The sequence below is a fragment of the Cryptomeria japonica genome, chromosome 4 (genome assembly GCF_030272615.1).
Source record: "Cryptomeria japonica chromosome 4, Sugi_1.0, whole genome shotgun sequence".
Lineage (NCBI taxonomy): Eukaryota > Viridiplantae > Streptophyta > Pinopsida > Cupressales > Cupressaceae > Cryptomeria > Cryptomeria japonica.
In genome coordinates this window covers 493,541,640-493,569,591 of record NC_081408.1, presented here as the reverse complement: position 1 = coordinate 493,569,591, position 27,952 = coordinate 493,541,640, and positions in this window count along the sequence as shown.

Genomic DNA, 27,952 nt, shown 5'->3' with positions numbered 1-27,952 from the left:
TTAATGGATGAATTTGCAAATCTAAGACTTTACCAAAAGCAATACTTTCACTTCACAAGAATCTCCTTCCAGGTTGCTAGATCAGGGATCCTCAAATGATGGAAAGAATTGCCATATATATGAAACCCTAAATTTAAATTTGATAAAAGTTCAACTTAGAATTGATGAAATTTGACACTAAGAAGGATTTGAATAGGGTAATACTACCTTAATATTATCCTAAAAATCAGGGAAAAAAGTTCGGGACCAGGTAGTATAGTACCTGGTCCTATCAACTTTTATTTTTATTTTTTAGGGATGCAAGATAGTGTGATTCTAATACTAAATCCATCTCAATGGCTCAAACCAAGATGTGTAGATGTGTGAAATATATCTTGAATATTGAAATTAGGGTAAGATTAGGATTAAATAAAAAGGGGCACACCTATGATTAGGAGCCCAATTTTATGACATGTAAATTGATGAGAGAGGACTTAGGTTTAATCAAGTTAATAATTAAATGTCTAAAGAAGTCCTATAATGTAAAATGAAATGAGGCAAACTAAGGTGGGTGTTATCCTAAGCATGGAATTGGACAACCTAATTAAGGGTGTATAATTTATGATGCTACATTTAGCCCCCACTTTATCAGCCATATGACACTATGTGCATATGCAAGCTAAAGTATAGAAAATTAAACATTCATGAGAAAAAGGATATTAGTAGTACAATGTTAGGAACCACATTCTACAAAACCACATTATTAGTTGAAATCACAAAATCTCATAAAATGCTTACTCAGAGTAATGAAATTTGAGGGTAACTATATGCCCCCTTGTTTTAGCTTGCTAGTTAGTATGTTGAAATAGGGTATCATGTTTACCACTTCGAATTATCAAGGAGAATTGGTGATAGATTCTCCCAACAAAGTTTGATGCAAGATAAAAAATAATGGAAAATCATTTGGTAATAAAGAGAACTAAAACATGATTTCAATGTAACAAATGGAGTGAGAATCAAAGCTCTCTCGCTCAAGAAGTGAAAGATTAAGTACAAAATGTAGAATTAGGGTTTTGAGAGAGATTACCTTTAAATAGTGATAAGAAACCTATTCATTTGTATTATTCACCTTTTTGTATCATAGTGTAGAGGAGGATCTCGCAAAGTAGAAAATGTCATGTCAATGAACCAAAGTGCCCACCAAGATGGATAATCTGAGGTAATTGGTCCTAGAGGACATCCTATTGGACAAGGTAGGTCTAACAACATGTACCCTATTGATTTGTTATCTTTTGATTAGTTAGAGTAGTTTTCTAAAACCCTAATTCCGACATGGTCCACCTATAATGGGTGCCATGGTCCCACCTGAGCACCCTAGTCCCATCAAGGCACCATGGTCCAGAAAAGGGGCACCAGGTGGAACTCATGGACCGAGGGCATATTTTGATGATGACGATACTGATACATGACATTTGATTGTTGTAGGAGATACCGTATTTATCGGAGCATACCTCAAGTCACATATACAACCATATTTGGAGTCACAACCCTCACCTTACATTGGAGGGAAAAAGACTTCTCTGTGTAGCTGGCTTATGGTGGGTATGTTGCATGCTAGTGATCAAATTTTAATTGGTCGATGTTGATGGCCTTGATGGAGAGATGGGATCTTGATACATCCATATTATACCTTCCTATCAAATATATGACTATCACATTAGAGGATGTATAACACATCTTGCGATTACCAGTGAGAGGGAGGACTGTGAGATATCAATCACCTCAATAATGAGTAGAGATGAGGAGAGATCAAATATATTTTGTCAGGAAAGTGACACCTAAAGAGATGAGGGGTCAAATATTTTTCTGATAGCTACTGCATCTAACGGGTGATGTCTCATTACTGAGGAGATTGATGATTGCTATGGTGGCACTGGCCATATGTCCAGATGGTTGAGATAGTCATATACATGGAGGACTAACCCATTCCATATGAAAGATGGAGGAGAACTACATTGTGTTTACATGGGGACGCAACATGTTAGCACATATCTACCATGAATTGGGAGCATATGTCTATTATGAGGGGAAGAGATTCATGACATGCACCCTCCTTTGGGTCTAGATGTTTGAGCATATCATTTATACATAGCCTGCAAGGTTATCTGTAGATGTTTCTCTTGAGGAGCCCCATTCATGAGACCTTGGTAGAGAGAAGAATTATTATATTGAAGAGTTGTGATAGACCATCTGCAGCCTGATAATATCATATGGAGATCTTACAGATAAATGCATGATTGGGTGAGATAACATGTACAACTACATCATATGTAGCAGGACTGACTATTAAATGGCCACTATAGTTACATCATCATCCCATTTTATTTTTACAATCACGAGGTAATTTGGTCTAGAGAAGGGTTCTCCCACAACTACATAACAATCTATATATGACACTCTCGTAGTGTTGTGAGACCATGAGCGAGACCTAGAACTATAACATAGGATGTGGATATTATAGATGATGATGAGGAGGAGGAGGAGGAGAGGTGCAACAGATATGTTGCCCCACTTGAGGATGATGCAGGTGTAGATGCAGCTACACCAAATACCAAGAGGCTTCATATCCAGGAGGCATATTTCATCTAGACTATCCAAGAGGGAATCTTGATCCCTGGGTGAGATAAGAAAAGTCATGCAGTTAGGAGGGAGTAGATGAGGCTTTTGAGGAACCTAATGAGGTAAATGGAGATGTAGAGGAGCAAGAGAAAGATGAGGGGGATGATCCTAGTCATGCAAGATATGATATCTGAGATGCCATCCCTTCACCAGCTGAGGATAGAGGAAAATATGTAGTGAGAGAGGAGGATGACAGAGCCTTATAGAGGCTTACCTCAAGGATACATAGGTCATCACCACCTAGGCCATACTCTGAGGTACTGAGGTAGTATGAGAAGAGAGAGAGAAATGGGGAAATTCCCCCAACTATGATATCACAGTCTCTTGCCTCATCTAATTCTACTTAGCAGGAAGGTGATTCGAGTAAGAAAGTATGCTTTTTAAAATTTTTTGTTTAATTATTGATGAGATATGTGTACATGTATGAATAATATGAAATTCTCTCTTTCTCTCTACATCTAGTGCACAAGAGTGGTGTGACTTTATTAATCAAGTATGGTGATATTATCACATCTTCGTGGATTATTCAATCCTCGTAGATCACATAAAGATCTCAACAGAGTATCGAGTAGAATGAGGGTTTCTTTGATGCCATTAGGGTAGATATAGAGATTGATTGGGAGGAGAGGGAGTCACTACAACGTGAGCTCACAGAGGCTTGAATAGAGTCGACGATGTATAGAAGTATTGTGATAATAGGGATAATAGGATCTCACACACATTCCATGCCAACCCATTGACACACACCTATGGGACCACCACAGTAGGGGTTAGAGGGTTCAAGTAGTCACCATCCATAGAGTTGGTGATATGTATATTTTGTATTGAAACTATGGTTATATATACATACATACATACATACATATATTTAAGTATATACATATAAATATACATGCATATATATGTATATATATAGATATACATATATGTATGTATGTATATATACATATGTATATGTATATATTCACATACATATATATGTATATGTATATATTCACATACATATATATGTATATGTATATATTCACATACATATATATGTATATGTATATATACATCACATATACATATGTATATATACACATGTATGTATATATACATACATGTGTATATACATATACATGTATATATATGTGTGTAGATACTGTGTTGGATGAAAATAGAATCAAGTAGACTAAGACTTAATACCACTCTCATACACACATTGGAATAAGAAAGAGCCTAAGGAGATTATTCACTTTGACCATAGAGAGAGAGAGAGAGAGAGAGAGGAGAGGAATATCTTTAGGGTTTCTATTCCTTTGCTGCTATGAAGAGGAAATGTGCAAAATGCAATGCATTGATCAACTATGCTAGGAGATGAGTAAATATACAAACATAAACTAAAAATATTGAAATTTGTAGATATGAAACTAAGAGATTGAGTACATAGAAGGAAAAGGAACTCAGAGGTGTACCTATCACTGAATTTGAGGTTGACTGGGTAAGACTAGGATGCCATGCCCTAGTCCTTGATACCATAGAGAGTTGTACTTCTGGAAATAGATACCTAAGAGTCTGTACTACTAAACTACCACAAAAAGTTGCAAAACAAAGAGGAGCAAGGTGCCATGCCTTGGTCCTAAAAAACATAGATCTACCTCTAAGACTAGGTCTGCACCTGTGTGCTCTATCGGTTGGATTTCTATACCTGCACCTGCAACTTGAAAAATGGTGTCTAGGTGGCTATATAGGGTTTTGCCTTAGTCAAACCCCTTGTTTTGGTGATTTCCACCTCCACAAAAAGTTGATAATGTACTGAAAATAAGTGTGCAAGAATCTTATGTGTGTGCAAGATCTTAAATGAACAAGAAAGTAAATCTAGAGTTCTACCCTATGCATGGGAGTAAACCCTAAATGAATGTAAATGCAAATGTAGATGCTTCAAATCACAAATGAGATAATGGATCTAAAGCATGAATGCAAATCTAAAAATTATTGTTATGAAGCTTATAAAAAGACATGAAAATAACATGAAACCATACCAAACCTTAAGGGAGAGGTACAAGCCAATCAACAATCGGTGATATCCTATTATTCTTCAATGTCTTCATAGCTCAAATTGATGATTAAAAATGGTTGATGTAGACTTTATAGATGCTTGATTTTTTGATTGAAGACTTCACATAAACCAACACTTTCACTTTATAAGAGGCTCCTTTAATTTCTTGTAGATGGATCCATCCTTCAAATGAGGAAAGAGAAGGCCATATGTATGAAACCCTAACTTTGTTTTTGATCATAAGCTGACCTAGAATCAATATAATTTTGCAATCCTTTGGATTTAAACATAAAAATGCTGCCAAAACATGCTCCCGAAATTCAAGAAGAAAAAGTTGGGACCAAGAGGCAGCCTCTTGGTCCGACCAAATTTTGCCTAAATTTTCGAGGAAGCAAGATATCATGATTCTAAAGTCAATTCCATAAGGATGTGACAATTCAAGGTGTTTATATATGCAAAATCGAGCCTTGAAGGTTGAAATAGGACATAATTAGGGCTTTTGATGAATTTATTAATTAAAAGAATAAAATAAAAAGGGGCACATTTAGGGTAAAGGGCCCAATTTTATGATGTGTAGAGTGATAAAAGAGGACTTTAGATTGAATTAAATTAATTAATTAAATGCTTAAAGGGAATTTAAAATACAACATGCAACAAACTAAGGTGGTTGCTAACCTAAGTGTGGAATTGTACCACCCAATTAAGGGTGTACAATTTACGACACTACATTTAGCCCCCACTTTAGCAGTCATATGACACTACGTACATATGCAAGCTAAAGTACATAGAAGTAAACATTTCATGAAAATAGGATTATCCATAAGGTGTCAGATGAAGCCCCCAATAGTATATGCAATACATTGTTAGGAACTGCATCCTACAAAACCACATTGTTAGATAAAATCACAAAATCACCTAAATGCTTATTAGGTGAAATTCGAATTCGGGAAAAAATGAAATGAAATTAGATGAAATTAATTGGAATTAGAATTTGGGGAATTGGAGGAATAATTAATTAATTTAAATAATTTAAACATTAGAAATGATCTTAATTAAATTATAAAGATTATTTAACTAAGGAGTAAATCACAATTAATTAAATAATTAATATTTAAATAATATTTGAGATGGGTTTGAATGACGAAATGATTAAAGAATGGAAATTGGATAATTAGTAATGTAGAATGTCATGATTTGAATTAGTAAATTAACTTAATTAAAGAATTACTTAATTAAATAGACAAATAATTATAATGCGATCAATGAGACATTTTTAGGTGTCTACATTTGCCCCTCTTTGAGACAATGTCGAAGTGACGTTTTTTCAAAGAAAATGAAAAATTTATGCCCCAGTATGTCCCAGTGACGTTGTATAGTGCCCCCTTGGGAGATTGTTTGTGCATTGAAGGCATGAATGATCTCTCAAAAGAAGAAGAATGTTAGACGAAGATGGAAGAATGGTTAGTTGATGACATGAATGAGTTTGATTATAGAAAAGAAATGGTTGAAGTGATTTGTAGATTGATTGATTTGATAGGATTGATAGGATTGATAGGATTGATCTGATTGATCTAATAAATATAAAGTCTAGTTTCAGGAAGGACACATCCTGTATAAGACAAAAATGATCAAAATGTCTGGTTTCAGGAAGGATACATCCTGTATAATACAAAGATAGATGATTGTGCTTGGTTTCAGGAAGGTCTAATCCTGTCTAAGACAAAGATAGATGATCATGTCTGGTTTCAGGAAAGATACATCCTGTATAAGACAAATGATAGATCAAAATTGGATGAATAATAAAATATGATGAAGGTGAGGAATAATCGATTGATAGATAGAAATGTTGAAATGATAGAATTGTAGATGAAAAGATTGAAATTAAGTGATGAGAGAGATGTTATTAACAAAATGAATGAGTGGAAAGAATTGAAAAGGTTGATTCAAGAAGAAAAATGCTTGATGAGAGAATGATTTGAAGAGACAATGAACATGAACAAATCAGAAACAATTGGTATGAATTGAAATGATATGATGATGATTTGATTGATGATGAATAGTCTTCTTGTCTTTATTCATAGTGCAACACATTTTCATCATTGAGCCTTATTATGTAACAATGAAGCTTTGTACACCAGGGTATAAGGAACCAAGATGCATAGATATGTCATTGCATAGAATAAACACGTAGCAGACAAGGAGTGAACCCTCCATTCTAGGAATAGCGCTAGGGGTCGAGGTATGTGTGGTAGTCACAAGCATAGATATCCCTAAATTTTAATTTTGCATAGGATACTTGCCAAATGAAAGTACCAATCATAGACACCCACTGGAACTATTGCCCGAGAACTTCATTGGTTCACACCACAAACAACAAACAAATAAAAAGATCATGCCCATCACAGCTCCTCAAGTCACTTGTGGACATCCTTGAGTAGCATAAAGACATGGCCTATCGCCAAATGATAAAAAGATAAAAACTAACTAGGACAAAATGCAACAACCACACTGATCTGTGTTTTTGTTTTGATTGCTTGATGTGATGGTTGATAATGCCTAGTTTCAAAAAGTTGCGGAGCTCGTTTAAGACTAATCTGTTTGGTTTCAAGTGTATCCTCTTTTGTTTAAGACAAGATAATGATCATGTTGATAACGATAGTTTGACGATTGATAAGACAGTTTGATCAACTTGGTTGCAAATTTTGATTAGATAGTTGTATCCTTTATTTAACTTCGTGCGAAGTGTTTCTTGGATATCTGCTAGGGTGTTTTCTTCTCGCGAGACATTTTATTGCAAGTTTTTTATTGTTTTTGCAATTTTTAGTTTATTTTTCAAGTTTTTCGATGTTTTTGGATTGATTTTTTAGGATTGTATTTGAATGTTTTGTTTTTTTGTTGTCCGATTTTTAATATTTTCAAGACTTTTTTCTAATGTTTTGGTATTTTTTATGGTTTTAAAATGTTTTTGGTATGTTGATATTTTTTATTAATTTTTTTATTTTTTTCAAACATGACCTGCCATTAATAGATAAAGATAAGACTAACTTAGACAAAATCCAACAGTCATACTGATCTATGTCATTGTTTTGATTTGTGTGATCATTGATAGGAATGTCTGGTTTCAAAGAGTGAGTACCCCGTATAAGATCGATCTATCTGGTTTTGAGTGTACCCTTCCTTGTATAAGACATGTTGATATTTGATAAAGTTTGACAGATAGATTGATTAACAAGACATGTGATCAATTTGATTGTAGACTTTGAGAGTTTGTTTGTTATTGATTTGATTTGATGGATGGTCTATGGTTTCTTGCTTTGATTTTTCAATTTCTGATTTTGTGATGATTATTTTTTTAAGGACATTTTCAGATTTTTTGGATTTTGGATGTCATGAGTTTTAGGATTTTTCAAGTCTTTTTACGATTTTTAGATTTTTTTTCAGTTATGCTCCTAGTTTGCAGACTTGTATGACATGATGATCTAGGTAATGCACATGGTGACAATGAATTTTTGATATGAGTTATTCTAATGCAAGATGCATGATGAAAATGAAGTTCATATTCGAACAAAGATGATTGTGTGTGTTCTTCATTCTAAAATGTACTAATTGAATCAAAGGCAGGAAACATTTCAGAGATAGAAGTTCAATCCATTCTCAAAAGACCTTAGACCATCCAACCTAACACACTATGTAACCAAAATTTATGAATGGAGGCGCTGAAAACTTCTCCATAAATTCTTGAAACTTTAATCTTCTTTTGCCCATATGTGTGCAATTTAATTTATTCTGACTCTTATAACCTTCAAAGACCCTTGGAATCCTATGTGACTAGTTACGTAGGTTATTCTGACTTCACAAGCAACCTGGATAGAGCCTCACTGCTAGCAAGCTTTTAGGGCTGCGACGAGGTTATGCACTGTAATCTCTTAAATATTGTTCCATTTTCAGCAGGCGTCCATAGCCCTGATGGAGTTATTCACATATTCCCATAGTCAATCTTTTATTATCGCACTTGTATGCGTGATATTTTAGTTATATATCTTTTCTCTTTTTGCCATGCTATTTTGATATTGATTTTGGCATAGCACTTTTTCTTTTATATTTTTTTTTGCCTTGACTTGTAAGTAATGAAACCTTTTTGGGTATGACGATTACATCGGCGTTGAAGTAGAACTTTGAGTTTTTTCACTAGCCACATGACCAACCAGGTATCTGTAATGACTCAAAGCTATTGATTAATGTGTGAGATATAGCAATTGATAGATTTTGGGTAACAAGACTTGATAGTGAAACCTCTACCCAACCATGGATAAATCTCAGTCATAAGATGATGATAAAAATGAATAACTAAAGACCTAAAAACTTCATGTACCAGGATCTAGGAAATGAGACAACCTTTGTTCCTTTCAATGCAGACATGTGAATGACTCAGACAATCATCATGTTTTTCTTGATGCAACTATATGAGAAAGCCATAATGATATGCAACTATATGTTGTACAATGGTGATACACAAGCAACTATGATGTACTCTGAAATGAAGATATGCAATGCAGTAAAGAAATATGCAAATGCAGTGTGGAAAATTGAAATGAACCCACCCTTAGATGTAATATCTTTTTAGGTGCATGTTGTTAATGAGTTGGTATGAACTTTGTGTAGATAACTCATTGGTCTTTGTTTGAAGAGTTGGATGAATATGTCTTTTTCAATAAGGTATTCAGTTGGGCGTCTTTCATTTATAGTTTTTGCTATGGCCTCCTTATTTTCAAACCAATCTAGCTATGGTAGACCTTCTTGCCCCCAGTCTTTCAAGTGTGGGTGTATGAGGCAAATAGATTTTGGTTTTGAAGTTGTGACATAAATAAGTGCTAAGCCTATTTTTTATTGATGCACTTGAGAGTATGATGAAGCCAACCAAGTGTTGATCTCATTAGCTGGTGTTATGCTTGTTCTTGAAGAAGATGATGTAAAAATTTTGGTGTTTATTTTATTAGCTAATTCCATGCTTGTTTTTGTCATCACATTGGCGTTTGATAATGGTGCACATACAATTCTTGACAAGCTGTCTTGGGTAGTATGATCTGGATTGGTGATTCCATTGGTAAGGGGATCATGAACAACTTGTATAGAGACATTGGGATCATGAGGGAATCTTGTGAGAGAAATGGTAGATTCATTTGAGAGGGAATCTTGTAAGAAAAATGGAGGATTATGACATGGAAATGAAGGGATGGAGGGATCTTGATCAAGATCTAGAGAACTAATGGGATCTTGTTTAGGATATGAAGGTGAAGGAATGCTTTTATCTTGACTTGGAAATATATTATTAGGAAGGATGAAAGGTATGTATTGATCTTGCTGGAGAGGTGGATGTTGGATGGGACTTGAAAGAACATCTTTTTTTCAGGGGTAAATTAAGCGTAAATAACATAATTAGATTAGTAGAGAGAATCACCAACTCTAATCTAATCAAATTACTCCTAAATTACAATGAAATAATGCTAATATCAATTGAATTATGAAATGAATTGAAATCTAATTTAAGACTCCCTAAATTGATTTAACAAGGCTTCCATTGCTCTTCTCCTTAGTTGTTGTTGAATTGGCTCTCAGCTATAGCACTAATTTCCTGCATAGATTAGTAAAAGACTTTGATTCTAGATTGAATTGATAAAAGAGGTTGAGTTTATAGATTTTCAACACAAAGGAGGTGAGTAATAGAACTCAAGTGTTGATTGATAGATAACTAAGTTGGATTGATCAATGGACTCAATTGATTGGTCTGTTAATTCAGATTGATTGAAGAGTGAACTCAATTGATTGGCCAAGGGTTGATTGGGGAGATGACTAATTAGATGGATTAGAAGACTGAATTGATTGATTAGTCAGAAAAAGTTGATTTTGAGTGAAAATGGGTGATTGAAGAGTTAACTGACTTAAATGACTAGTTAACCGACTTGATCAATCAGTGTGGTTTTCAACATGTGTTGTAGGATTTTGAAGTTGAATTTAGATTTTGGAATGTTGAGATGCACATGAAATTAATTGAAATTTGTTGAAACTAAAATTTGGTGAAATTAGATGAAATGTGATGAAATTAAAATTTGGGAGAATGTGAATTTGAGTTAAATTAAATTAATTGGAATTAGAATTTGGGGATTTGGAAGAATAATTTAATTAATTTAAATATAATTATTTAAACATTAGAAATGAGCTTAATTAAATAATAAAGATTATTTAACTAAGGAATAAATCACAATTAATTAAATAATTAATATTTAATTAATATTTGAAATAGGGTTAATTGATTAAAATGATTTGAGAATAGAAATAAAACAATTAGAAGTGTTGAGGGGTGATTATTAGAGGAAATAGTTAGTTTAATCAAATAATTAAAGAATTACTTAATTAATTAGATAAATAATTAGTATACGATTAAAGAGACATTTTTAGGTGTCTACAACTTTCTTTAATTTCCTTTACATAATAGACATTTCTATTTATTCTTATACCTTCTGCAACTAACCTTGTAGAACCTCCTTTTCTGATCTCACATCTAGACCCATAAAATATGAGCTTGTAGCCTTTACTGCAAATCTAACTTACACTCAAAATATTATGTCTCAAACCTTTAATAAACATCATTTGTCTTATGCTTACCACTAATGAATATGGTTCCTTTACCACAAATAGGTGCAACCTCCTCAACAACAAACTTTTCTAATCCACCATCATACTTTTGAAAGTCTATGAACTTCCTTTTATCACATGTCATATGATTTGAGCTTCTAGAATCAATTATCCAATCTTTAGGTTCCACTTTTGCATGCAATGCAATCTTTATACTCATTGATCTTTCACTATTCTTCTCATCATACAAAGTACCATACCTTTCATTGTCATTTTTATCTATGGTCAAAAATAATGATTCATCATTTGAGTCACCACGATCTTCTTCTTTAGATGAATAGGTCTCTACTGAACAAAAACTCTTCTTACGCTCATCTCTATCATTTATTATTTTGTTTCTACCATCTTTTCTATAACTATCCGTTCTCTTGTTATCATCATCAAGTTTATTATAGTTATGCTTCCTAAAAGTACATATACCAGCACAATGACCAATTCTTCCACAATTCAAAAATTTGTAGGGCAACTTATTTTGTTTTTTTTGGATCCTTTCTTTAGTCTTCTCACAAATTTCACTTCAATATCATATGGATCATTAATTTTTTAAGGTACATCTTCAATATTCTTGGTGGATTTGAATGTAACTTCCTTCTTGATATTGTGAAACTTCGATATCTCAAAGACAAAGAGTGATCCGTAAAGCTAATCCAAGGTATATGTGCCCATGTTATGGCTTTCTTCAATAGCATATAACTTAGGTTTATAAGATATAGGTGTCAGTGTCCTCATTACTTCTCTCAAAACTTTATTTTTTGTCAGTGTTCCACCAATACCTCTTATTGAACTTACTATCACATTCACTCAATGTCTCAAATCTATTATTTAGATTATCCATCTTGACTTTCTTAGTCTTCTAATCTTATTCATAAATGTTGCTCAACTTGTCCCAAATTTTCCTTTAAATATTTGCAACTCATGACCTCCAAGAAATTTGAGTCAATGAAACTACTAATAATTGCATTGCTTGCCTTGGCATTATTTTCATGACCCTTAACCTCATCCAAAGTAGAAGGACCACTATTCAGAGTAGTATAGTCTTAATAATATCACATATACCAAGTGATAGAGAATTCAAATGTATCATTCCATCTAGGTTCCTTCTAAGAGGAATAATTTGTATCATTAAACTTTGGTACTTTGTAACTATTCTCTTGTTCCATCTCAAACCTTCCTCAAGAAGTTTAGATTATCTTAGAGGAACCTTTCTTTGATACCAATTGTTGAGCACACCACAAGATTGAGAGGGGAGGATGAATCAATATTGTCCAAATCCTTAAACTTCTTTAATCACAAGTATTTATCAATTATCACTAACCAATTAAAAATCAATGCAAGATGAAACAACAAACACCAAACACATGAGCACCATAATTTTACGTGGAAAACCCAATGTAAGAAAAACCATAGTGAGAAACACACTCACAATATAAATAACTGAGTACAAAGTTTTAAGCTCAAGGCCAAGGAATCTCATTTCTTTTCATTTGGATTTGTAGGTTAAGGCACACAACCTTTGAGCAAGATACAATGGACTTGCAAATTAAAGAGCATTGCTCTAGGGCGAGATACAAAGTGTAGACGTATAAATCTGATCACTTTCTTAAATAAATATTTAATATTTATTTTAACCCCATACCCCCTATTAATTAAATCCTATTTAATTAATTTCTTCACTTTCATCTATTTTGATTAAATAAATTACTCAATTTATTTAATTAAATTCACCTAAACCTTTTCTAGCCTTTAATTAAATAAATCATTTTATTTAATTAATTCCCCTTTGTTCCTTTCAATTCAATTTACATTTAATTAAATCCCTCCACTTGTATTTATGCAAGTTGCATCTATATTAGTTGAAATAAAACATTTTATTTTAATTAAAAAAAAATTCTACCACTTGCATTTTCCTACATCTCCCACTTGCCTCTTAAACCTCTTCTGGAGCCTTCTAGATTCTTCTAAACTATCTTAATTGGCCTAATCAACTCCTAATCATGTCCTTTCCCTAAATTTGAGAAAGTAACTTCTCAAGTTTGGAGGAAAGTCTTCTACATGCATTTAAAGCTTTATTTCTTCAACAAGCTAACTTGTTGAGTTCCCCAAATTTGTAAGGACTCTTACAAATTTGTCCCCAAAGTTTTCTTAACCATTAATGGTTAACTCTAACCTAACTATTAGAGTTATCTTTTATTAGTTAATAATTATTTATATAATTATTAGTCTATTATACTCTATGCTTAAGCTAAACTTAGGAATCTTATAATTCTTCAGGGTTTTCTCCTTTAGGGTTTCGAGTATCCTTTTATAAGAATTCTCTCTTTGTATTTTCATAATAACTGTAATTATTGAATTGCATTCTTGTTTCACAATCAATATGACTCCTCTTTTTTGGATCTCTGAATTTTGGTCTCCATAGCTTTTTTGCTTCTCTCTTTCTATGACAGGTTTGCATGCAGGTGATCTTTGGGAGCTGTAGAGTTGATTTTTCCTCAACTCCAATACTAACCATAACCTTACCTCCTAAGGTAACCTCCATGTCTCCTCGGGCATTTAATGCCTCTTACATCTCCTCTCAAGCCCTCTCAAGGTGACATTTATCAACTTGAGATTGGACTGAATCCCTCACATGGATTGATAACTTTCAATCCTAGCCCTTGTTGAGATTATTCAATCTCAACCCTTCATTGCCCTATTTTCCCTATAAATAGAGCTCTCATTCCTCATTCTCAATATATCAAGTTTTTATACATCTACATTATAGTCTCATAACATTAAGAATATTATCTCTGTTTGATAGAATATCATTTTAGATCATTTTGATAACATTATAATCTTAGATATATCATGTTAATCTCATATCATGTTAGCTTCATCTTAGTATCATTTTCATATTAGTTTTAGCTTCATATCAATATCTTGCACCATATCATTATCTAGTTTCATATCTATATCATTCACTAGGATCATAGTTGCATCCATTATGATCCTAGAATCATTTAAATCTTGTTTTCTGGGTTGTCATCTTGAGGATCAAGTGCTCTTCCAGGTGAGGGCCACCTTGAATCTTAGAGATCTTTAGAGATAGAGGACAATGAGGCAATTTTAGTGTATTTAAATTTATTCATGTGTTTTGATTTCTAACATCTAATGCAATGTTGTTGGTGTGTTTGAATTATTTTCTCGTATTGCAGGTTTAAGACCACTTTTCCGACATACATTAATTGGCGTTCACCGTGGGGTTCGACCCCATTTTTAGACATTTCTATTTTTTTTTTTCTGCAGGATGATCTACAAGAATTTTTGAACATGCACTTTCTTCTAGCATATTTGTTCTTTTCTGTAGTGCATATATTCTATTCTATAGCACATATATGACTTGTTTTGGCACATTTAAATAATTATGTGGTGCATCTGACACTTCTTTTAGCGCATTTGGCACTTCTTTTAGCGTATACAACACTTCTAGCGCATACAATCTCTATGTAGCACACACACACACACACACACACACACACACACACACACAGAGAGAGAGAGATATGTATAGTACCTTCTTTTAGCGCATACAACACTTCTAGCACATACAATCTCTATTTTAGCACATACAAAACATAGCAATTTTTAATTTTTTTTAATTTTTTGGTAACCGGTTAGAAAGTTAGGCTTGTCTAGCCCACCATTGATCTTTGATGATTACTAACTAGTTTTGTGCAGGTTCTAACAGTGTTTTGTAGGTTCAAAAAGGAATTAGATTAGTTCTTTATTTCTTGCTTTTTTTCTAAGTTAGTAAAAAGAACTCATTTTTCTCTTTTTGCAAAAGGTAAAAAGAACTACATTTTCATTTGGTGCAACTAAAAGAGACCCCATTCTTAGTTGGTGCTTAAAAAGAATCAAATATTTCTTTATTTGCAAGGATAAAAAGAACAACAAATCTCACATTTTGATTTTTTGCAAGATTAGGATCACACTTCTTTTTGGGCTCTAAAAAGAACCAACAAATTTTCATTTCTTGCAAAAGGCTAAAAAGAACAATCAACCTTTTTTTTGCAAGTAAAAAGAACAAGCCACCTTTGGTTTTTGCAAAGCGATTTACTTTTGTTGACTAGGATTTGATTTTTCAAAGTTCAAAACAAATTGATTTGTGGGATTAAAATTAAACACCATGTTTGATTGGAGAAACATCTTTAATTAAGACTTGGAAAACAATTTCTTTGAGAGGACTAAAAAAAATATTGTATACTTTGTCTTGGGTGGTAGGTATATGCTCTCCCCTTAATTGGGTGACCAAAAAGTCAAACCCACTCTTTTCATGCTCTATTTACTTTCAAGTATTTAAAACCTGTAGAGGGCCTTCCTTCTCGAAGCCTTGAGGGGGCTAGTGAGAAGGGTACGACCCAAGTGGGCTTTATCGCCAAGTTTACCAACCCACTATAATCAAATGTGGAGGCTGATGAAAATCCCCTCCAACAGAAGTGTGTATTTGATAGCCTTCCCTTAGTATCCTTGTGATGTGAAAAGCCTTTGTTCTAAAGGTTGGGAAGCCTCTTAATTGAGTTTATCATTTGCCGCGCCGAGTGGAATCTTTACTACGAAAGTAGAAGATTTCAATCGAGTCAGTTGCCATACATTGGTGTTAGTGAACAAATTTTGTCTTTCTTTAAATTGAATTGATTCTAAGCTCTGTTACCCCTTCGAAAGACAAAAGTTCAACTAAACAATTGGGTAAGTGTGACATACATCACTTCCCTCTGAATTTTAGATAGGTACAGCTCGCTCCATGAGTTATTCAGGGAATAATCTAACTAAATAAACTGATATGCTTTTAACCTAAAAGCACGTAAGGTTGCCTACTTCATTCTTTGATGAGAGGCCAAGCAATATATAAAATATTTCAGGATAATTTTCTATGAAGTGCTTCACCACTAATATCAGAAGAAATCAAAGCAAAATTTAATAACACTAATTTCAGTACCTCTTAAGAACAAACAAGAGAAACAAAGTCTCTTTTCAACTAAATATCTTTCCAAACAACACAGAAAGAAGCGCCAGATTGATAACAACATCCATCATCAGAAAGGTAATCATGGACATTTTGATTAGATTAATATTTGCAAAGAAATACCACTCTACGGATTCAAACTCAAAGATTTTCCACCTCAAAATGCATATGATCTTTATATATGTATTTCATGCAACAAAGACATAACAATACATTCATAAGTTCTTTCCATGTTCGGATTCTGAAAAACTTGATCACTTCCTTCCGACCAAAATAAAACTTCTCAAAATCATCGTATCTTTTTTAACCCTTTCTCTATCTATCTTAGTCTAATTTATAGTAGTCTTTAAAGAATAGAGGAGGTCTCCCACAAAACTTGACCTCCTCTGAAACGGTTATAAAAACCAATAGAGTATTTAGGGGACAAATGTCCCGAAGTCATTGCAAGATTATGAAAAGCATATAAAATAAAAACAAAACATTAGCATCATGCTATGCCTCTTCTCCATCATCATCCTCTCCTCCACTTTTCTAGGCATCGTGGGTGGTTGCAAGCTCCTGAATTATAGACCGACTCAGATTTTTCATGGCATTGATCTTGGCTTTTGTGGCTTCCTTGTCCCACATGTGTTTCACCATTTTCTCAGCATGCTTAGGTAACTGATCATTACCAATGAATGTCATGGACTCAATTCAGGCGATTTGTGTTATATCTTCGGGAGTAAAGTTGCCTTTGGCCTTAACTTTCTCCATGTGTAGCCTAAATGCCTTTACCACGTCCCGTGTGTTCAACCCACAAAGTTCCAGTTGCCAATCATGGTCTGGGTTAACCACTTTATTGTCATTGACCAAGCTACATTGAAGTTCTTGAAGCTCATAAATAGAGGCCCCGACATCAGAAATCATAGACTTGAATGTAATTACCCGCCATGCTATAGTTTTCTTTAATACAAAAAGATGGCACTCATTAGTTACCAATTTAATTGAAATTTCTGCTAAAAACTTTGTAGCTTCGTATTCCTCTATCTTGGTGAGCATGGGTAATACATTTTCCCATTTATGCTCTTCTTTTTCCCATGGCACAATCTGATTCTAAATCTCCGCAGTGAAGTTTTGCATTTCATCGCATAGCTTCCTGGAGTTTGTAATATATTTGTCACCATCTCTAATCACTCCTTCAATCCATTTCTCTATGGCCCCTGCGATGCTCTTGGCTCGCTGAACTTGATTCATTAGTTTCTTGTTCTCTGGTGAAGTAGGATCAAAATTTTCTAAGGCATACGATATGGGAAGTGCTCCAAAACAGCCTATGCTATCAATAAATTGAGCTAGAATCTTGATATGTCATTTTAGTTCTCTTTTCTCCTATCCATCTTTTTCTGACCTAGTGAGCATCTTCTTAGACAATACTTGGAAAAGGTTATTATTAGAGTCCCTGCTCATGTTCCCAAGATCCACTTTGGTGACCTCAAAATCCTCTGCATTTACTTCCTTATTCTCATCTTTGGGCTTATAAGAAGCAATTTTAGCAACCCACCTCTCGGTCTTTTCATCAGCATCCAATCTGGCAGTTGTTTTGAACTTCTTTTGTTTGGGACCCTTCTCCATGTATTTGACCACCATGTCTTGGATTGGGATGGACACTGGAATGAAGCTTCATTTCTTTCTTACTTAAGTAGTTAACCATTTGGGAGTTGTACTTGAAATAGTTGTTCCTCCAGTTACTTTAGGTGGGGGTGTCATGGCTACAGTGATTGCATGAGAATCCATAGTGTTGACAATGTCACTGTTAAGGTCCTCAACCTCAAAAATTTGAGTATCAAGGATCTTGTCTTTTACCTCTATGTCTTTGACCTGGTCCATTTTCCTCTGTGCAACACTCTGTGACCTTGTATATCAAGGCGCAAGAAAGTTCAAGGTAGGATTAGGCTCGTGCTTGGTGTGAGATGACTTCTTATTTTTACTTGCATGAACAGGCATAGAAGTGGGGTTAGAAAAACATTTTGGGGAACATAAAGAAACCACATTATCTCTTGTAGGATCAATCTTGATGCCTAATTTCATTGCTCTTTTCTTATTAACCAATCTGCAGTTCCTTCCAAGACTCTTTTTGTTCTAAGTTGTATATCATCCTCTTCTTCCACATCCCAATTAATGTAGGACATTTCAAATTTAGCTTGGTCTAGATATCCAGGTTCAAAAAGCTCCAGATAATCCTCTTCGATCCCACTTACATCAAGTTTCAACTGCAGTGAAACTACCTGTTCCAAAACCATTCTCATATTTGCTCTTTTGAACACTTCAAGTTCATCACCACAATCTTCCCAAAAGTCCTCCAAGTGTGGGATTGGAAGATGCGGCATCAAACCAAGACTCTGTGAGAAACCTTTATTATCAAAGCCCTTCCTTTCATGATACAGTGGAAAATTGAAATTCTTCAAGTCAGCTCCTATGTTGAACGCATCTGACATTGAACTACAAGATAAAATGCCCAATTGAACAGGAAAATGATCCTCCCATTTATCTCTAGGTTGAGCTTTCTTAATTATTGTTAACAACTGCCTACAAATCTCAGCAAGGACAAAACAATCAGAACAAAAGCGAGGAAGTCTGAAAGGCTCTTCTTCAAAACCACCTACCTTATATAACAGAAATGAGGAAACTGAACAAAGAAACTTCCATATCTTTTCACTAATGCCTGGGCATCTTCAGACATCCTTTTAGCTATCATGTTTTTAAACTCATAACACAAGTCTCCCAGGAAAGCATTATGTACTCTCCTAAAATCTTGCAAAGCATTATCTTTTTGCAACATGGGGTAAAAGTCATACACAGAAACATCTCCTTCAGCAAGCTGCCTAGGTATCCCCATTATTTCTTCAACACATGCCAAGAAATATATCAAATACGAGGACATAAATAAATTTTGCTTGAACTTCTTCGCCATGCTCAGTTGTTCCCTCATGGAGTCAGCAATAAGCTCTACCCAGTCAACATGTTGAACTTTACCAAACATTTTGAACATCACTGAACTGTTTGAACTAGGTTCAAACGGTTCACGGTCTGGAGAAAGAGGATATAAAACATCATCTGCAACCATGAAATAGAACTGCTGCAAAACACTTGAGTGAATGTTAGCCTGAAAACTTTTTAGACAACTTAGAACCTACGGTACCTAAATGAACATTATGAACTCTTTTCAAAATGGTTCAAGGGGTTCATTAGGTTCAAACAGACAATTGAAACTTAACGATGTGGATTAAGAGACAATTTACAAGCGAATTAAGGATTGAACCAAGGAATTTCTAAAAAGATAAAGACAAATAATTTTTTGTAGGGTGACTTACTCTTGTTATGAGGGATGAATGACAAGATAACAATTGGCAATATCATAGTGCAAGGGTGGAGAAGAATCCTCCCCCAAGATTACTCACCATATATCTCCCAAGATAACTACCCAATTGTGAAGTAATTCACTTTGGGTTAATTTCTGGAAAAAAGGCAAAAAAGCAATCGCCTTCTAGGGAGTGACAAGGTTGTTTGAGCTGACGGAGTATTAAGACTAGTGGGTGATGATATTGTTAATGAACCTTGGATAAAGAATCTACTTGGTGTGTCTTATTTGTATCCAAACCAGTGAAAACATCAAGGATTTGAACGCATCCTCAAAAGAACATACACTCAATATTTAGCATTAGGATGGGCATTGTCTTCATGTGTGCTATGTATTCTTGTCACAAATGCTAAAACATCTTGCAAAAATATCAATCAACCAACTCAAAAATCAATTCAAACAAAGTAATCATAGAGTGGAGAAGTTTACAAATCCAACAAAGCACCTTTTGAGGTGGTTATTAACTTTTCAACTATCTTAGGCACAAATTTCATCCAACAAGATTAGGGGAGTATCAAACCAAGTGATCAAGAGTTTATCAACCAACTATCTCAATGACAACAATACCTAGCTAGGTATTCAAGTTATTGAAATCAAGTTTCCATATCGGGAGACTTTATCCATATCATTTGACATGCTTTGTCTTTAGGGGCCTATCGAACAAACCCTCTATTCGACTTGTGATATTTTGCCAAGATCAAGGGCACAATGAAAAGTATTAAAATAGAGACAAAAGAATGACAAGAACAAACTGTATTCTCATCAATATGAAAATGATCAACTGGATTCACCAATACAATGAATATAGGCCATCTTATATAGGCAAGGCCATATGGATGTATGAGCACACAATCATGACATGTGGCTCAATGAGAAACAAGGGTAGGTAAGAAATACTAGGGGTAGGTAGGAGAAATAATATAATATTCCACAAGAGGTGGATGACCCACCAAATGTGGAGTGTAACAACAAACCAAGACCACAAAAGGTGGAATTTCTCCTACAAGCTCTATCCCTATGTGCACACTTCCCTAAGTGTCTCAAATCCAAACTACGAAGAAATGCATTATCCTAAGTTAACTTAAGTAAAGTGTAATAATATCCATAATGAATATTTATTTACACCAACACCCCCCCTTAAGTGCAACTTAGGGGAATGAAGACTTAATTCAACAATGCAAGATGGGTCCCGGCTACTAGGCCATGATAGGTACCCATGTACAAAATGCAAATGCAAGCAAAACCATGCAATGCAATCTCTCACAAACGGAGAAAAGGAGAAAACCTAGTGGGAAAAAACTCCCCCCCCAAAAAAAGAGAGATGAAAGTACAAAAGACTCTCAAAGAAGAAGGACAAAACCTCAAAGAGGAAAAAGTCCCCCCCATAAGAGAGGAAGGAGAAGTCAGCTGACCCCCCCTAATGACACATCCCGCACCCCCAAGAGAGCTCGCAATTGCTGGAACTTACTCTCGGTGAAAGGTTTGGTGAATATGTCTACAACCTGCTCCATTGTAGGACAATACTACAACTCAATGACCTACTCCTGAATCAGCTCTCGAATATAGTGCATATGAATCTGGATGTGTTTAGTCCGCTAGTGTTGGACTAGGTTCTTCCAGATTGCAATAGCACTTTGATTGTCGCAATGTAGAACTGTCGGTCGTGGAGTGGTGAACCCAAACTCTGTGAGAATCTGTTGGAGTCAAATGGTCTCACTCGCTGCATTAACATCGCCTCGATACTCAGCCTCAGTCAAAGAAACAACAATAGCATGTTGCTTCTTGCTCTGCCAACAAATGGGCCTGAACCAAGGTGAAAACTGTAACCAAAAGTAGACTTACGATCATCAAGATTGCCAGCCCAATCGGAGTCTGTGTAACCAGCCAAGCGAAGTCCTGTGTCTGCTGCATAGTGAATCCCATAGTGATGTGTACCCTGGATGTAATGAAGGATGCATTTGGCGGCTTTCCAATGAAGCTCATGTGGTTCCTGCGTGAAGCAAGAAACCATGCCAACTGCAAATGAAATATTAGGGCGTGTATGGGTCAAGTAGATGAGACTAGCCACAAGCTGACGATACAAAGTGTCATCAACTGGTGGAGAAGAACACTGAGCCTCAAGCTTGACTCCTGAAAGAAAGGGAGTCGAGGCAGGCTTACAATCAGCCATATGAAAGCGTGCAAGTAGATCAAGAGCATACTTGGGCTGCGATAGTGTAATCCCGAAAGGTGAATGTGAAATCTCTATCCTGAGAAAGTAGTGCAAAAGACCCAAGTCAATCATAGAAAATCTGTCATGCAAAGCAGATTTGACCCTGCTAATGATGGATGCAGTAATCTCTATAATGATCAAGTCATCAACATAGAGCACAAGTATCAAGTAAGAGTCATCCTCTCGCAAAATGTAGACATTCGGATCAGAATGACACCTGGTGAACCCTGCGGAGAGAAGAAAGGAATCCATCTTGGCATATGGGTGCAAAGGTCTCAGTATAGTCAACACCTGCTACCTGGGAGAAACCTTTCGCAACAAGTCGAGCCTTGTGCTTATCCACACTACCATCTGCTACAAACTTGGTCTGATAGATCCACTTTCATCGAACCATCTTTCTCCCCTTAGGGAGATGGACTAAATCCCATGTGTTGTTCCTCATCAAGGAACTATACTCTTCCTCCATAGCTTGGTCCCACTCAGGAACCCCTGATGCTTCCTGAAATGTCTGTGGATCGGAAGCGGTAGCAATGAATGCATGTGGAAGATTCTGATGTTGTGATCGAGTTCTCCGTGTATCTGAAGGATCCCCAACAAGAGAACCCGCGGACTCAAGTGTCTGTCGAGCCCAACGAGGTCTAGGTGGAGGTGGAGAACGAGGCTCCTCAACTACAAGTGGACCCTGCGGAGGTGTAACCCTGTGAGTCGGAGTTGAAGAAGTCTCATCATCTGAATCACTAGCATCACTATCCATAATGGAGGAAGATGGAGGAGGTAGAGAGGCTAAGTTAGGAGAGCTTTACTCAAAGTGAACACTCCTCTCAATGAGTCCTCATGGTATCAGAGCCATTAGGGCTTCATTGATTGGTTTTTGGAGACATCATGGAAGGCTTCTATTTTTTGGATCTGAGGGATTGCATTTTTTGGAGGCATCTTAGAGCATTTTCGACCTCACCATTGTGTCCGGGAGGCCGTTTCCATAAAAATCAAGTATAAATTCGATCTCTTTTGGCGAAAATCGATTTTTGGGTGTGGAGAAAATTTTCTGCCCAATTCGGGCGATATGTTATGGAATTTTCGGATTTTTTTCTGAAAAAGATTTTCTAGTTTGAAAAAAAAAATTTGAAAAAAAAAATTTTGAAATTTTTTTTTGGGATTCGTACCTTTTGCCCAGTCAGTAGCGCACAGTCAACGCCCAGTCAGTAGCACCTAGTCAGCGCCCAGTCAGTGCCTAGTTAGCATTTTCTTTGGAAATTTTTAGACCCCTCTCTGTTGAGTAGTTTGGATTTTTGGGTCAACTTTGGAGGCCCATAACTTGCTCAATTTTGCTCCTTTTTGGGTGCAATTTTTTTTTATTTGGGCTAATTTTTTGTGCTCTTCATAGGGGTGTGGTTATTTTCTGGTTTTGGTGCATAGGGTTTTTGGCATTTTCAGATTCTCTCAATTGTACCTATCCAATCCTCAATTCTGCAACTTCAAAGGCCTCGTTTGAGCTCATATGACCTCCTTTTCAGGTGCCGTTTTTTTTGAAAGTGCATGTTTTTTCATCTACTTTCATAATCTATGATCATATTTCAAATATTTTAAGTAGAAATTGTACTTTCAGATATTGGTCTTATTTGGCCTATTTGGTACTTGTAAATTGCTTGGATCTTAGTTTAGATCTCTTGAATTATTAGTTTGAGTCTCTTTTGGCCTTATTGAGGCGGTTGTAAAATTGAAATCAGAAGTCCACTTTGCCATTTTTTGCAAGTGACCCATTGTACATGCACTAAGTATAAAGTGTCAAATCATCACTTTTGGGGGGGTTCTTTGATTGAGTGAATTTGGGGGGGTGTCTTGTGTGATTGTGCCTCTCTCTCCTTGTGCTCTTTTATTTTTTTTGCAATGAGTCCTCATAAATTTCCACCTTTAACTCCACATAATTATGCATCATGGAAAATTAAAGTGTGGAGCAAATTAATGGAAAAAGGTCTCACGCATTACATAGATGGAACAATAGCAGCACCACCTGATCCTAAGGCTGATCCTAATGCTCAATTAGAATGGATCACTAAGAATTGTATGGCTCTTGAAACTTTGCGCAATTATGTATCAGATGACCTCATCTTTCATACTGAGAAGTGTAGTACAATCAAAGATGCTTGGAATATGTTTCAGAAATTGTACGGTCAAGTTGATGAAATCAGAGGTTATAAGATTGACAATGAGCTCACCAACTTGGATCCCAAGAGTTTTGATACAATCCAAGATTATGTCACCAAAGCAAATGAGCTAAGAGCAAAGCTTAAGAATTGTGGAATTGACAAAAAGGATGCTCAGTTGATATTCAACTTGTTGGACAAGCTTGCACCAGAATATGCAGCATTTGTGTCTAGCTTCCAAACCCATCGTTTGACAGTGGGGAGTTCCTATGTTATGCCTTCATTTGATGCTTTCACAAAAATATTGATATTGGAACAATCTAAGTTGTTGAACATGGGGCTTCTCAAGTCTTCAAAGTCCAAGGCTTTGGTGGCTAATCAAGGAAGTCAAGGCAAAGATTCCAACAAGAAGAAGAAGCAATCTAAGTCACAGCCACAACAGGAAAAAGGACAACCATCCTCTCCATCACAAGGCAATTTTTCATCCTCTTCCAAGAAGGGGACACCACCTAAGAAGGATAAGCCAACTTGTGCATATTGCAAGAAGTATGGTCATGATGAGCATCAATGCCACACAAAGCAAGTTGATGAGTTAACTAATATTCTTAAGAAAAACAACATCAACTTGCCATCCGCCTACACAAAGAAGGATTCATCTCCTTCCTCTTCCTCACAGTCTAAGGGAATAGGGCAAGCATTTGTGGCTACAACAAGTTCTTCACAGCAGTGGATACTTGACTCAGGTGCCTCATATCACATGGGTTCTACAAAGGAGCAGTTTTCTTCTTTGGAGCCGTCTAAGGTACCTCACGTTTACATAGGTGATGATACACAAGTAGAGGTTGAAGGGAAAGGTTCAATTGACATGGATGATGGAACATTTGAGAATGTTCTCTATGTTCCTAACTTGTCTACCAACCTTCTCTCTATCTACCAAATCACTCACTATGGGAATGGGAAAAAGGTTGAGTTTACACCAGATTCAATTGTGGTAAAGGAACTTGATGATGATGCCTTGGTAGCAGTGGGACAAGTCAATGACAACTCAAGGCTTTATTCATTCTCCCACTTTGTGCCAAGTTCACCTTCTAGGGCCTTGCTTACTCATTCAAATTCAGAAAGTAAGCTATGGCATGAGCGGTTTGGTCACCTCAACTACCGCTATCTTCAGTAGCTTAGCACTAAAGACATGGTCACAGGTCTACCTCGAATCAGTTTTTCAAAGGGTGTATGTTCAGGTTGTTTCATGGGCAAGCATCCCAAGGAAAAGTTTGATAAAGGGAAAGCTTGGAGAGCTTTGGAAGTTCTTCAACTTGTTCACAGCGATGTAACAGGTCCATTTCCAACACCTTCATTTAGCAAGGCCCGCTATGTCCTCACCTTCATTGATGACTACTCCCGCTTCACTTGGGTCTACTTTCTCATTCATAAGAGTGAAGTATTTGATAGATTTCAGGACTTCAAGACTCTTGTGGAGAAGCAATCTGGGAAAGTGGTCAAGATTCTTCATACAGATAATGGAAGGGAATATGTGAACAAGAGGCTTGAGGATTTTTGTACACTTGAGGGAATTGAATCTTCAGCATTCTGTTGCATACACTCCACAATAGAACAGAGTTGCAGAACACAAGAATAGAACTCTCAAAGAAATGGCTAGTTGTATGATACATGCACGTTCTCTCAATCCTGCCTTTTGGGCCGAGGCTATCAGTTGTGCCACACACATCCAAAATCAGGTTCCTCACAAAACTTTGCAAGGTATTACTCCTTTTGAAGCTTGGGCTGGTAGGAACCCGATTGTGAGACATTTCAGAGTCTTTGGGTGTCTAGCATGGGCTCGCATACTTCTACAGAAACGCAAGGCATTGGAACCACAGAGTCGACCTTGCATATTTGTTGGATATCCTGAGGGTGTTAAGGCATATAGATTGATGGATCCTGAGACACATGAGGTGTTCATTGAGAGGAGTGTTCACTTTGAGGAAAGCTCTCCTAGCTTAGCTCTGATACCATGTGAGATTTTGCCAAGATCAAGGGCACAATGAAAAGTATTAAAATAGAGACAAAAGAATGACAAGAACAAACCATATTCTCATCAATATGAAAATGATCAACTAGATTCACCAATACAATGAATATAGGCCTTCTTATATAGGCAAGGCCATATGGATGTACGAGCACACAATCATGACATGTGGCTCAATGAGAAACAAGGGTAGGTAAGAAATACTAGGGGTAGGTAGGAGAAATAATATAATATTCCACAAGAGGTGGATGACCCACCGAATGTGGAGTGTAACAACAAAACAAGACCACAAAAGGTGGAATTTCTCCTACAAGCTCTATCCCTATGTGCACACTTCCCTAAGTGTCTCAAATCCAAGCTATGAAGAAATGAATTATCCTAAGTTAACTTAAGTAAACTGTAATAATATCCATAATGAATATTTATTTACACCAACACGACTTAATAAGCTTGTGTATCCGAAACGAAGTATCCATCAAGTCAACAACTTCAACCTATCCAAACTGAAACTTTGATCACTCATGTGACCATCCCTGGTCACTTCAAAATAAGAAGCTTATTCAAAATAAATGAGTCCTAGCCTAAATAAAGATCATGATATCATGGCTCTCCAATCTAATCCCATTTTTTATCAAGATCCCACCTATCAATCTTATGATGATCCCCTAAGATTTTTCTATTCCATCCACAATGATCCCCTTTTATCTCAAGATCAGAGTCCCATTCAACATCCACCTCCTAAGAAAGAGCATGATATCCCTTCCATCTCCTTCACTAATCTAATTCAAAATCAAGAGAAAAACACAAACTCAAATGATTCTACTCCAAGTCAAGATCAAGATCAAGGAACCCTTTCATCCTCCAAATCTATTTTAGGTCCTTTCATTCCAAAGTCAAACTCTTCATCCTCCAAATCCATTTTAGGTCCTTTCATTCCAAATTCAAACCTTCCATCCATCTTGGGTCCTTACCTCCCTCCATCCACCAATCCATCACCTCAAATGATCCATAAGAAAGATTAATAAAGGCACACATCTTTGAACTTCTTTCAACCATATATATAAACATCTTTCCAAAACAATTCTTCCATCATTTCCTTTATCTATTTTGGGTCCTTATGTCCCAAAATTCAATTTTCCTCCATCTCTTCATCACTTCCTGAGTTGTGTACCAATACTCATCTTGAATACATTTCCATCTATCCTTGCACAAATTTTCAAACATTATATCTATTATCCAACTCCTCTTTTCTATCCTTCCATCCCTTTCATTCAGTCCTTTGCATAAATCCTTCATCTGTGAGATAGGCATTTGTGTCATTTTGTCACATGCTTGCCCATGCTCGAATCTCATGTTCAGTCCTTTTCCTAGATATCTATTCATGAAATGCTTCAGAATCCGAGGTTGTTCCTCTTTAACATTTTATTTCGGTTGGGATACACACTCAATCCAGAAAAGAACCACTTATCGTATCTTGGTACCGACATCTTTTGATTACTATATATCATACACTTAATCAATTGCTCTATTTCATTGTGATCTCTTAGTTGAAGACATGGCTAGTGAAAAATCTAAAATCTTGCTTCAACGCCACTGTAATTATCAAACCCATGTAAGTTTCATCACTTACAAGCCAATGCAAGAAAAATAAAGAGAAAAAAGACAATATAAAAAGATCAAAAGCATGAGCAAGAAAATAAATATCAAGAAAATAAAAATGCAATAAAATACAATATCAAAATGCTTGGCTATGAGAACATGCAAATAACTCCATTTGGGCTATGG